General features: G+C 31.2%; 1 pseudogene across 1 annotated transcript; it reads left to right on the top strand.

Annotated features, from left to right (window-relative positions):
- The first annotated feature begins 2,185 nt into the window (after positions 1–2,185).
- Positions 2,186–9,781, top strand: LOC149478831 (apyrase-like; annotated as a pseudogene). Its single transcript, XR_016317353.1, has 11 exons — positions 2,186–2,321; positions 3,614–3,836; positions 4,405–4,602; positions 4,878–5,008; positions 5,348–5,465; positions 5,868–5,994; positions 6,317–6,474; positions 6,909–6,990; positions 7,971–8,127; positions 9,107–9,267; positions 9,641–9,781. The product of XR_016317353.1 is annotated as an apyrase-like (transcript).
- The last annotated feature ends 2,393 nt before the right edge of the window (positions 9,782–12,174 follow it).

Below are 12,174 nucleotides of genomic sequence, written 5' to 3'. Positions count from 1 at the left end.
GAGGTTGGAAGGATCGCTAAAAGCAACTATTAATGCAGTAATGATAGCTTATCGGTGCGCACGGCAGGGCTCCAGTACCAAATACCTATAAAAACATTAGAATGACGAATAAAAATAAAAAGAGTGTGTGTGCCGAGCATACGTGTCACAAGTGAAGCTTCTTTGCCAATATTCAAATATAACTATACGCGTTATTCAAAATCGTCGCCTTAGTCTATGACGTGACGGTATTGTCATGACGAGACTTTGAAATTTTACTCTCAACACGCTTAAAGAAGTATCACTTCAAAAATAATATCAAGAAAGGACCAATGGGACCTCATTTGGAGAAGAAAACGAGAATAAATTTGTTACTTCAAAACAATGCAAGCTAAACAGTAAAGGCGCTTTAGCTTACGAATTAGCCGAACAGTTAAATTAGAAGTAAATGCATAATTTCAACTGCTTGAATGCGTCCTTATCTAAGACAATGAGATGTTATCTCATAACTGCGTATTTAATATGGATCAATCTGGACTACAGCTGTTTAGCTGTTTAGTCGTTCGGGACACGTGCTTGTTGAAAAAGCTTCTAAAGCGGTCTCCACAGTGACTTCAACTGAAAAGGGGGAGACACCAACCGAGAAAACGCGGCGAAGAAGATAAAGAAGACTTAAAACTATGAAATGGGACTAAATAGGAATCGTAAGCCTATAATTGAGTTATGGCCATCTTACCTCTAGTGCCATGGCCATCACGCCCGGACACCTCGGGGGAGATGGCCAATTGTGATTTTTAAAAAACTTAAATTAATAAGGTGATCTTATTGGAATTTATTACTTTTATGTTTAGAATATCATAGCTGAATCTTTAAAGTTTAATAAAAAATAAATACCATCACAAAAACTACAGTATTTCATTTTTGATAGAGCTTAGAAAAAACTATGGCCAACTACCCCGGACTTACCCTAGATTAAAAAATCTGAATCGATTAGTTTAAAAAATAAAAAAAATATTTTGAGGTAGTAATTAGTTAGATAGGTATTAAATTACAAGTTTTTTGTCGCTAGCCGGATATGTTAATATGAATGTAATTATGTATGAGGACAATTCTAGTTTTTTTTGATTTTCCAAAAAACGATGATTTTGTATAAAAGAAGTCATTTAGAGCAGCAAAGCAATTCAAAGACAAAAAATATATAAACACTAAACAGTTGAATTGGGATCATCTCCTTTTTGATGTCTGCTATAAAAGTTTGTCAGATACTTACAGAACGTAATCAAAAGTAAAGTATACGATTCAAATTGAAAACTGCTTGCTTTTATTTTTCTTTGTTACAACACTGCATTCACGGAACGGTAAGATCCATCTTTAGACTTGTTTTTCATATGGATTATTCTCTACATTTGAAACAAAAAAAAATTTTTACCTCGCCTCTGTATAAAAAAAAATATTCAAAAATTTTATCGCTCAAATTAATATGTAAGTGTTTGTTAATGTAAATTTAAAACCGTAAAACACGTTTTAAATGTTAAAGGTTGTCTGCAGGATGATATCTAACTGGTACAGTCGTTTGGAAAATATGGATTGTGCGTTTTTTGTTTTTTTTTTCTATTTTATGTTAAGTTTATTTATGTAACAAATAACGATATATTAATTTGTCTTTTTTTCTATATTCCAGACTCAATGTATTGTTGTTTTGGTGCATTGTAACTAATATATTTTTTCGTCATGTGGTCGTATCTCATAAACCAAAAATGTATTTTAATTATACGATCGTGACCACGAACACTAGACAATGTAATTTGTTTTTTCTCTACTAAGTACCCACTTAAAGCCGTTAATTTTATATATTACTTAAATGTTATTTATCTACAAGTACTGAAGAACTGAGAGAACCGTGATATTGGTTATTAAAATGAATAATTTTTACAAAATTAAGTGTATTTTCGAAAAATTATAATAAAACAAAGTTAATACAAGTTTTAATTTGTCTTTTAAAAATTCCGAATATAACTAGGCACTAAACAATAGTGCGGTTTTACAAAAGTACCTATTTACAAAACCGCAAACAATCTTGTTTCTCAAATTTTAATAGAAGTGATTATTTAATTATTTACCTTAATGTGACTGTCTTGCGTAACTGTACTAAATGTGATAGAAATTTATTTTGGTAAAATTTCTTATTGATTTTATAAGGATCGACATCACACGCATGTAATAATTATGAAGAAAATATATTTTTTGTTGTTTTTTGTTATGAATAGTGTTTGTAGTGTAGTGATAAGATGCAAGGGAACCCATTCTATACATCTTATACATTATAATGATTTCCATGCAAGGTGAGTGCAATATTTTATAGACAACAGATTTTAAATAAGTAGTTAATTTTTTAATATTTTTGGGATATGCACGGGGATTGTAAATTGTCCTTTGTTACCTAATTATAATTGTACAATGAAACAAACTTACCTGAAGTGAAGTTCTATGTTAATTTTACGACTGGTTTGTTCCAAGACATTCTTCTATATTTTTGCGGAACAAAATGCCCCCCGTATATTGTGGGACTACATAGGAATATAGTAGACTCAAGGAGTATAATTATAATTTATAGTAAAACCACAGATTACTAAATAGTTACAACGTATAAAACATTCCTGTTTATATTACATAATATTCTTTATATTTTTATTTCGCACACATAGTTCGAAATTAGGTGCAGCGTAGGTATCTCTTATTTCTATGTAGGTAATTGCAATGGCGTGTAACAAGTCCATGTAAGCTTTTAATCCCTGTATCTATACTAGATAATATACTACAAGTTGTAACGGTGTAACCGCCGATACTAGCTAGTGAATGGATATTTAAAAATTTTAAAGACAAGAAAAAAAATCGATCTTGAGCCTGAATCCCAAACCTGCGTTTTCCGCCGCGCCCGCGCCGTCCAGTTGGCCTACCATGATCCCAAAATTTGAACTTTAAATACGACCTAACATGTTCATACTCCGAATTCAAATATAGGATAATTTTATCACATTTTTCTTAACATTTTTCATCATGGATATTGGACATAATTGAATTAAATTAAATGTTGATTGTCAAAGGTTGTATGGAAGTAAAAGGCTTTTTTATTTTTACGTGTTGACCTGATTTCATTCATTCCTTAAATGAAAAGAAAGCTTTTAGGTAAGATTAATCTCTAAATAATTGTTCGTTGAACTAAATTTCTAAGGCCCAACATGAGATTTAGGAGGCAGATTATAGTTATATATATATAGGTTTAACGGTGATAATGGTACAAATCAAATATTTTAAATTTCGCTTCGCTGACATATAAGTAAGATCTTTGGTACAAATGAAGAAGTATTTGATGTCATCGTCCTCTGGCCTCTGGATACATGTGTCGCCTTGTGTTAAACTTTTACTTACCAAATAGGATATACCTACCTACTGTTTTATTCAAATTTTACTTACCTACTTATATTTTGATAATAATAACTAAAAGTAGTTATTATTGTGCACACACATAACAATAAAATCACATAAAAATCATACACAAACACAAAATTTATTTAGACGGCCTAAATAGGTAGGTCTTCTAAATACGTATCTTTTTTCAACATTATTCTTTTAGGTTTGAAGAAACATCAGACGACTCGTTAATTTGTAACCACGTGAACGAGACATGTTTTGGTGGGCTACCTCGAATGGTGTATGAGATCGAAGCGATCAGACGGCAGCATCCTGACGCATTACTGTTGGATGCTGGAGACGCTTTCCAAGGTACCTACTGGTATACTGCAATGAAATGGAACGTGACGCAGTACTTCATCAATCTGTTGAATCATGATGCTCATGTAAGAAAGGTTTTTCGTTAATCTTCTACGATGAAGTAATTGAAGTGGGTATTGTCGGTTGACAATACACACTATTGGTGGGTATAATTGAAGTTATATTTATATGGCTTGAATTATTCCTTCCTATAAATACTATTGTGAATATAATATAATATAATATTTATACATACTCTCATACATAGTTAGGTACCTATTTTATAATATATTCTTACTTATTATTTTTATGCTCTGCCCTATTCCTCTCCTCTAATTTCTTTCCGTACGACTGGTTGTCTGGAAGAAATCACTATTTAGTGATAAGACCGCCATTTGTTTTAATTTATAATTAGATTAAGTTCATAGTTAAGTTATCTCAGAGCAATAAAGTATGAATAAATAAATAAATAAGCAGTATTAATGACTACGTATTTGAAACTTATTACATTGTGAAAGGAATGCAAAAAAATACAGTAGAGAAATTTGGAATTAATATTTGTACATATTTTAAACATACTAAGGTTAATTGTTTTACGAAACAATGAAAATGTTACATAACGATCTAGGTAAGTAATTTGACTCATTTTCCTAGGCGATTGGAAACCACGAATTCGACGATGACATTGAAGGTCTGGTACCATATTTGACTCATCTAAAAGCACCTGCGTTAGCTGCTAACATGGATTGCTCAGAAGAACCCATACTGAAAGGATTATACAAGCCGTATGTGATTGTAGAGAGAAACGGCAGAAAGATTGGCATCATTGGCATTACTACAACAGCCACTAAGGTATTTTGTTTACCTAGAGTGTTTGATTGATATGTCCGCTGAAATAAAATCGTTAAGAAATAGATTAAAAAATGGTTCAAATCTACCAAAACATAAATAAATGAAACTCTAGTTTATTATAACAACGTGTAGAGATGGCAAAAATAAAACAATTGCATTATAAGAATGTAGGCTCAGCACTATTGCAAAAAATAAAACAATTGAAATTAATAATGTCATTAGCACTAACAATTTCTGATCATAATACAATTCTAAAGCTCTCATTTGTATTACAGGGATTAGCTCCAACGGGAAACGTGAAATTTACAGATCCAAGGGAAGCTGCTTTCCAAGTGTCAAAACATTTAAATGAGATGGGAGTCGATATCATTATACTGCTATCTCACTGTGGATATCCAATGGACATGTAAGTTAATGTTACAGTCTTTCTTCAGATGATCACTGTCACATACGTGAGAAATCAAGATAAGTACAGGTACCTCTTGAAATTCTGACAGGACTCATAATTTTTTTTTATATAAACACCGGTCCTGCATAATAAAAGATGTCATGTTATAGTTTCAGTAAGTGTTTTAGTAAGGACTGTGTGAAGGAAGTAAACTGGGAACTGTTAATAAATATATTTTAATTTTTATAGTTCCTACTAGTTATATTATCATCTTGATCGTGCTAAAAAATTAAGAATCTGACAGATTTTTTTTTGTTTGAGTCTGATTCGACTTCTTAATGCCATTTTATTCAACAGTGAAATAGCTAAAGACTACGGGCAGTACATTGATGTTATAGTAGGTGGTCACTCACACAGAGACAGGAGACAAATATTCCCTTACCTTACGGCTGTTAAGAGCTCTGATACACATGAGGTAAGTTTTTTAATTTTCTTCCCGATTCAGAGCTTTGAAAATAGCAATTTCAAAGAATTATGTGGTAGATAACAGGCAAAGGTTTCCTCTTTTAAGCTATTGCATAGCTTCTATCGCGGGCCTTAAGCGCGGGGACCGAATCCAGAAATTTAGTAACGAAAAACCTCACGCTCCCCACTCCGATGGGCGCGGAGGTGTGGCTTGAAGGCATAGCATGCAATAGCTTTACCGCGGCAGTCCCCGAGTGCCACACGTCTTTTTTCTTTCTGGAACATGTTTTATGAACATTGTTTTCGATTGCCAATTAATAAAAATAACAAAAAAATGCATGCTCAATGCTCATACTATCAGATATGCAGTGTAAATATTATATTTATTACGCTGAAATGGTTTTTCTTTCAGGTTTTAGTTCTACAAGCAGACGCATTCACGAAGTACCTTGGAAGTATATCAATGGACTTTGACTGTGAAGGCAATGTCATAAGATGGTCTGGGGGTCCGATAGAATTGGACAGTTCTATACCAGAGGGTCAGTTATGGACCTAATCAGGCATGCATTTTATAGACCTTACAAATAGCTCTCATATTTACTACGGCCTGAATTAAATATCTATTTTATTTGTGTCCAAATGACAAATATTGAAGGGATTATAATTGCTGTAGTTACCTATTACATATTATTTAATGAAATCATAAACTCATGTGCAATTCCATTTTAAAATGAATATCTTAAAAACCTATCTATGGGCATATCTATGGGTATTTATTTTATGAAAATGTATCCCCAATTAGCTTACGTGGTCATATCGATTTTGAATCTTACATTCAAGACATTAAGGTCCCTTTTCCAGATGAGAAAATGAAGGAAGAACTAGCACCATACGCAGATATAATACACAATGCTTCTAAAGAAGTTATTGGATATTTGGACAAAGCCATGCACCACACTGACTGTGTGCATGGCGAATGCTTGATGGGCAACTTCTTGACAGACGCTATTAAATATGTTGTGAGTTATTCAATGTAATAATTAATAATCAATGGATTATGTGTATAATATAAATAAGTATAAAGATATGGCTTATTACATTGTATGTGTATTTGCCTGGTTAAATCTGGCTGTAATATTTCAAATCTTTAATACTGCTTGAAACAAACATCAATCAAATTTTGTATGAACTTAATGTTATGAAGATAATAAAAACACTAAACATAAAAAAAACTACGCTAGAGAAATTAATTTATAGATAAATGCATTGTTGGGGACGCATAACCAATTGCTTTTTTTTTGGCTTTCTTCCTTTCAAAAAGGTCATTATAATATTCATGTTCAATAATTATTGAACTTCTCAGTAATACTTGATGCAGTTATGTAACATTTAACTATGGGGATGTGTACAGTTCATATTTTCTCCTTAGAACGTTTTCTTAATCAATTTATAGGCACAACATAGATTGAACAGTTCGAGACCATTTGTAGGCATCATACAAAGAAGTAATATGAGAGCAATCCTTCCGAAAGGAGGTAAGTATGCTTTTTTAATAGAACCATAAAATAATATACAGTAAGACGAAAGACGCGGGCTCGAATCCTGCTTTCGAATATTTATAAATTAGGGATGGTATAAAATAACAACTTAAATTTCACACAGTCATCTAATTCTATTCGTATCAGAGCTTCTACTATCTATGTAAATAATTAGACCAATGATGAACGTACTTATGCATTTTTACTAAAGACATATAGTATACAAACACAATTTTTAAATCCGCAAATTTAGATATTATTAGTTAAAAAATTTCTAGAAGATCTAAAACAAATTTGACGCAGTAGTGAATTTTCTGTAGAAAATCTCAAGTTCACTCAAGAAGAATTAGCCAAAGTCAAATTTGTGGCAATTTGTGGCAGGGATATGGCCCTAATCACGTGGATATAGACATGACATATAAAAACATTAACAAGTAAAAAGTACCATTCACTAAGTATCTAAATCCACTTTATCTTATAATTTACGCAAATATGCCATGAAGAGATCACGCAAGTAATGGAATTCAAAAGTGACTCACATGAGATTGTGTTCACGCAATGATAACAATCTCTTAAAACAATGGATATCTAGATGATTTGAATTATTGACAGCATCTACTGCTATTCGTTTGTGTATTCGTTCTATGATAATATATTATATTTTTTACATCGTATGAAAGAATATTCAGATTAATAGATAATAATAATTTGTCTCTTTATTCCGGTACATCTGAGGAGTTTTCAGGAAGTTTAAAAATATTATGCCGATATTGGAACTTGGTACATCTAATAATAGTCAAATATTCATTGATATAAAAACTATATATACCTAATGTTAAAATATTGTTTTAGCTTGTAGGGAGATAATTACGTTTATGACGAAAAAGGAAAGGATTCATCAAGAATATGTTATAAACTTATAACCAATATGTTTTAACCTCTATTTTATCTCTTTCATTTATATTATTATGTTTTAGATATAACACAAGGCTCTGTGGTCGAATTGTTTCCATACTTGGATTTTTTGGAAAGTTTCGAATTACACGGGAAATATATATGAAGCCCTGGAGCGGTCAGCGAGTGATTTAATGGAGGGAAAAACATTCACTGGACCCTGGCTTTTGCAGGTTTCTGGTATGTATTTCAATATGAAATTAATTAATTATATATTTTTATTTAATTGTTAATAATATGTTAATGTGGCTGATGTTTATTTGGGTTGGATTTTAATCAAATGAATCCGTGGAGGTTTATTTTCATGGAATATGATGTGATGAAGAAATTATATGTTATACATTGTTTTTGAGTACGAAAATAGGGGCAGCGTTTAGAATTTTACTCTTAATATAAATTATCTGGTAAAAGGGTATTTTTTATAAAAAAGGAATAAGTAGATAGAGCTTAAAACTTCAAACAAGAGATCATGCGTTACCGAGGAAAACAAATGTGAAATGTCATATAATGTAGGTGCTATAGTTTTTCGATCTTCTATACACAAACGAAAGTAACTACCTAGGTAGGTATTTAAAATATAATAAAATAAATCCTGTCTAATGAGCGTATGAAGGAGGTTGTAATAAATATATGTACATTCTAACCTACTAAAACTTGCCTTCACTATTGTTTCCTTATTACATTAATTATCATAATATTTATTTAAAACAGGTTTTTGTTTTTGATAAACTTGTTTTTTGTATGTTAGTGAAATTAGCTTCATGACTAACTTTTTTTTTTATCAATAAAAAATACATTTAACATAATTGGTCATGCCAAAAACCACAAACGTATAATGGGTGTAAGATGTAAAAGAAATAATTATGGACCACCAGAGTATTGTAGTTGGGATTGAAAATTGATTAATTTATATTACCTTTTGACTAATCAAGAACATATTATTATAAGATGTTATAATTATAATCTCATTTGATAAATAACGCATTTATATTTACGTAAAGTAAATATCCCCTATAAAAATACTTAAGTGGTTCTATCTATCTATTTGCCTTTGAATTAATTTGTATTTGTTTTTTATATTTAATGGAATATTTTATTCTCATTATGTAATAACTTAATAAGCGAGTTTTCCTATATTTTATTACAACTTATCTTTCAGGATTACAAGTAATATACAACGTAACTAAACCAGAAGGCCACAGAGTAGAAGCAGTCTTCGTGACGGATAGCTCTAATTCTACAAAAGTTCCTTTGGATCCTGATGAAGTTTATCAAGTTGTTTCACCTATTTATTTATCAAATGGTGGTGATGGTTATGAGGTATTTTATTGGTTTTGAGCTAAAAGTTTCTTTAATTAATTGTCATAGTATATTTATCTCCCTGTTTCCAATTATAATAAATATTTTAGGATAAAATATTCGTAAAGGTTATGTTATTGCTAAAAGTTTGTTAAAGGGTTTGGTTAAGCTATAATTTATTCATATATTTTGTAAAAAGAGATTACTAATAAAGAGTAAAATATTTTTGGTTAAAATGCTCCACAACAACACTGTTAATATTTATTTAATAGATAGAGGAAGGAAAATAAAGTATCTTTTTATACGGAATGAAAAAACCTACCATTTCCATACCGTAACTAAAATATTCAAATTGCCACAACATAAGGAATAAGGATTTATTTATGTTTTTCAGATGTTAAATGACAATAAGAAGAATCCCAAAGTAATCGGTTACGACCAACACGCACTACGAGAGTACATCCAAGCACACAAGTCATTTTATGTGAATATTGAAGGCAGAATAATTATAGTGAGATAATAAAACCAATGAAATTAAAAAAAAATATGTGTATTATTTTCCTCATCAGCGAGAAATCTAAATCGAAATATAAAAAGCTCAAAAACTTTTTTACTTACCTAAAACATTATTATTATTACTTAGTTACTTTGTACTCAATATATAAGTACATTCGAACTGGTTAATAAGTATAGTTCAAATAACACTGTCCTGTGGACGTGACCTCATACGAAGGTCATCAGAAAGTTGTGGTTTTAACAAGAAATAAAATAAATAAAAAATACTCTAGAGAGAGACATAGACGATAGAATTCTCAAGTCTCGACAAAAAGATGTTATAGTTATGCCAATCGATTATTTTGATCAATATCCATGATATAATTAATGTCAGTATTTATCATGTAAACTAAACGTAATAAGTATTGAACTTCGAATTATTTAATAAGATTTATAAGTCACACATACTTAAATTTCTCCACGTTAGGTTTTCATCTAAAATCTGTAAAAGTCTATTACTCTATTAACGTGTATATATTACGTGGAAGTGGAATGGATTTTTATGATAAAAATATTGATTTCAATTTCAATGGGTCGAATCTAGGATCTACAGATATTTATGAGGTCAATAGACATAATTTAAGCAATTTAATTTTTTATCTTTCTCAGATTTCTACTTCAAAAATATACACTCTTCACTTTAATAATGGTCTAATTCACGGAGGTTCCGTGTTCGAACGTCAATATTTTGAACTTATTTCTCGTACAATGTAAATTTGCTATAAAAACTTTGTCGCAATCTATTAACCTCAAGTTTGTTTTACGCCCACAAAATAGATGTTAAAAAGTACTCCACATTTTCACGAAAAATATACAGTTTTCGCGCGCAATGTGTCATTCACGGTTACTATTCCGAGTTAAAAATAAAAATGTCTTCGTAAATGGCACTGCGAAATGAGGCAGGGCAAGTAATGAGAATGACTGCGGAAAATCTTAAGTTTCTTTGGCCTTTTTTGTTGAGAAACACGCTATAGCTCCTCTTTATGTTTGTAATGCTTTTTATAATGTGTGCTCGTTGTTTCTTTTCGTTTTTCTTAAAGTAAATAATAACGATGATTAGGCTGGTGCTAAATACCGATGAATACGATTATACTTATTTCTTATAGTTAATGATAAAAGCTGTGGTGAGGAACTTGGTGGCGTGACAGTAAGTATTCTGCAACTTAAATATGGATTGTTTTTGATGATGAGGTAAGTTCCCTGGGTGATGATAAGCGCCTTACTCGATAAATGGACATCTAACACCGAAATAATTTTTAAAATCGGACCAGTAGTTCCTGAGATTAGCGCGTAAGTTGCTTCGCCGGTCGTAATCAGTTGCTTCTACAATTATACCTAGATGGATTCGTGTTTAACTTCCAATAATGAAATACATTTAAAGTGGTTTTAAGGTGACTTACACACTTTAAGAGATTTGTCACAAGATTTTTTTCCACCGTGTCAAATACACAATACAAAGTAAAGTAATTATAATGCTACAAGAACGCCGTCACGCAAGGAAAATATAATTGGTCACGTTAAATATGAGAGACATTGACCCAAGTCGTCGTATTTTGACATTCCTTGTATGTTTAATTTGATTGCGAAGTGTAGCAAATATGATACGTGCTCCCATAATACTCCCATTCTATTAACAGGATAGGATTGTTATAAAACTCAACAGATAATATTGGAATTAATACCATATAAGACTATAGGATGATTCTTGTGTTGAATTTTTGTGTAATTTAATGCTCTGTTATTATATTAAACTAAAGATAATCAACAACCTTAAAATACTTACTATATACATAATATGTATAATGTTATGTGGCATTATTATGATTGAAAATGTCAATATGAACTAGGTACCTTCCACTGCCTTTTATCGCATCCTCGGTACAGATGACTGCATCTGTACCAACCACTAAAACTACACTACTACAAACTACAACACTACAAAACCACTGGGTTTACTCGTGATCATAGAACCAGGGGTTTATGAGTTTCTTAGCTGATCAAGGAGACACAGGACATAAATCTTACTATGACTGGAAAACTTAATAATATGAAGTAACACATAAGGAAGGTATAATTTCAAGGAATAATTTCAAAGTCGATCCAGTTTAAAACGCAATAAACAGACGGACATGGAATAATGTAATTTTCCGGCGTGAGCACAGCGCAAAATTTTGCATGTTATGAATTGGTTTTGGAACAAAAAATCAATTTCATCAAGATAGACTTCAAAAGCCTAAGCCTTAACCTAAAATAAATAAATAATTTATTGGCTCTATATAATATACTAGCTTTCCGCCCGCGGCTTCGCCCGCGTTTTCAAAGAAAAACCCTTTCCCGTAGGATTTCCGGGATAAAACCTATCCTATGTCCTTT

The sequence above is a fragment of the Colias philodice genome, chromosome 21 (genome assembly GCF_061535455.1).
Source record: "Colias philodice isolate Cphi_HAF_F1 chromosome 21, ilColPhil1 Martin Lab GWU primary, whole genome shotgun sequence".
In the NCBI taxonomy this organism is placed as follows: domain Eukaryota; kingdom Metazoa; phylum Arthropoda; class Insecta; order Lepidoptera; family Pieridae; genus Colias; species Colias philodice.
Note: the sequence above shows the minus strand (reverse complement) of the source record. Positions and strands in the feature narration are given on the sequence as shown.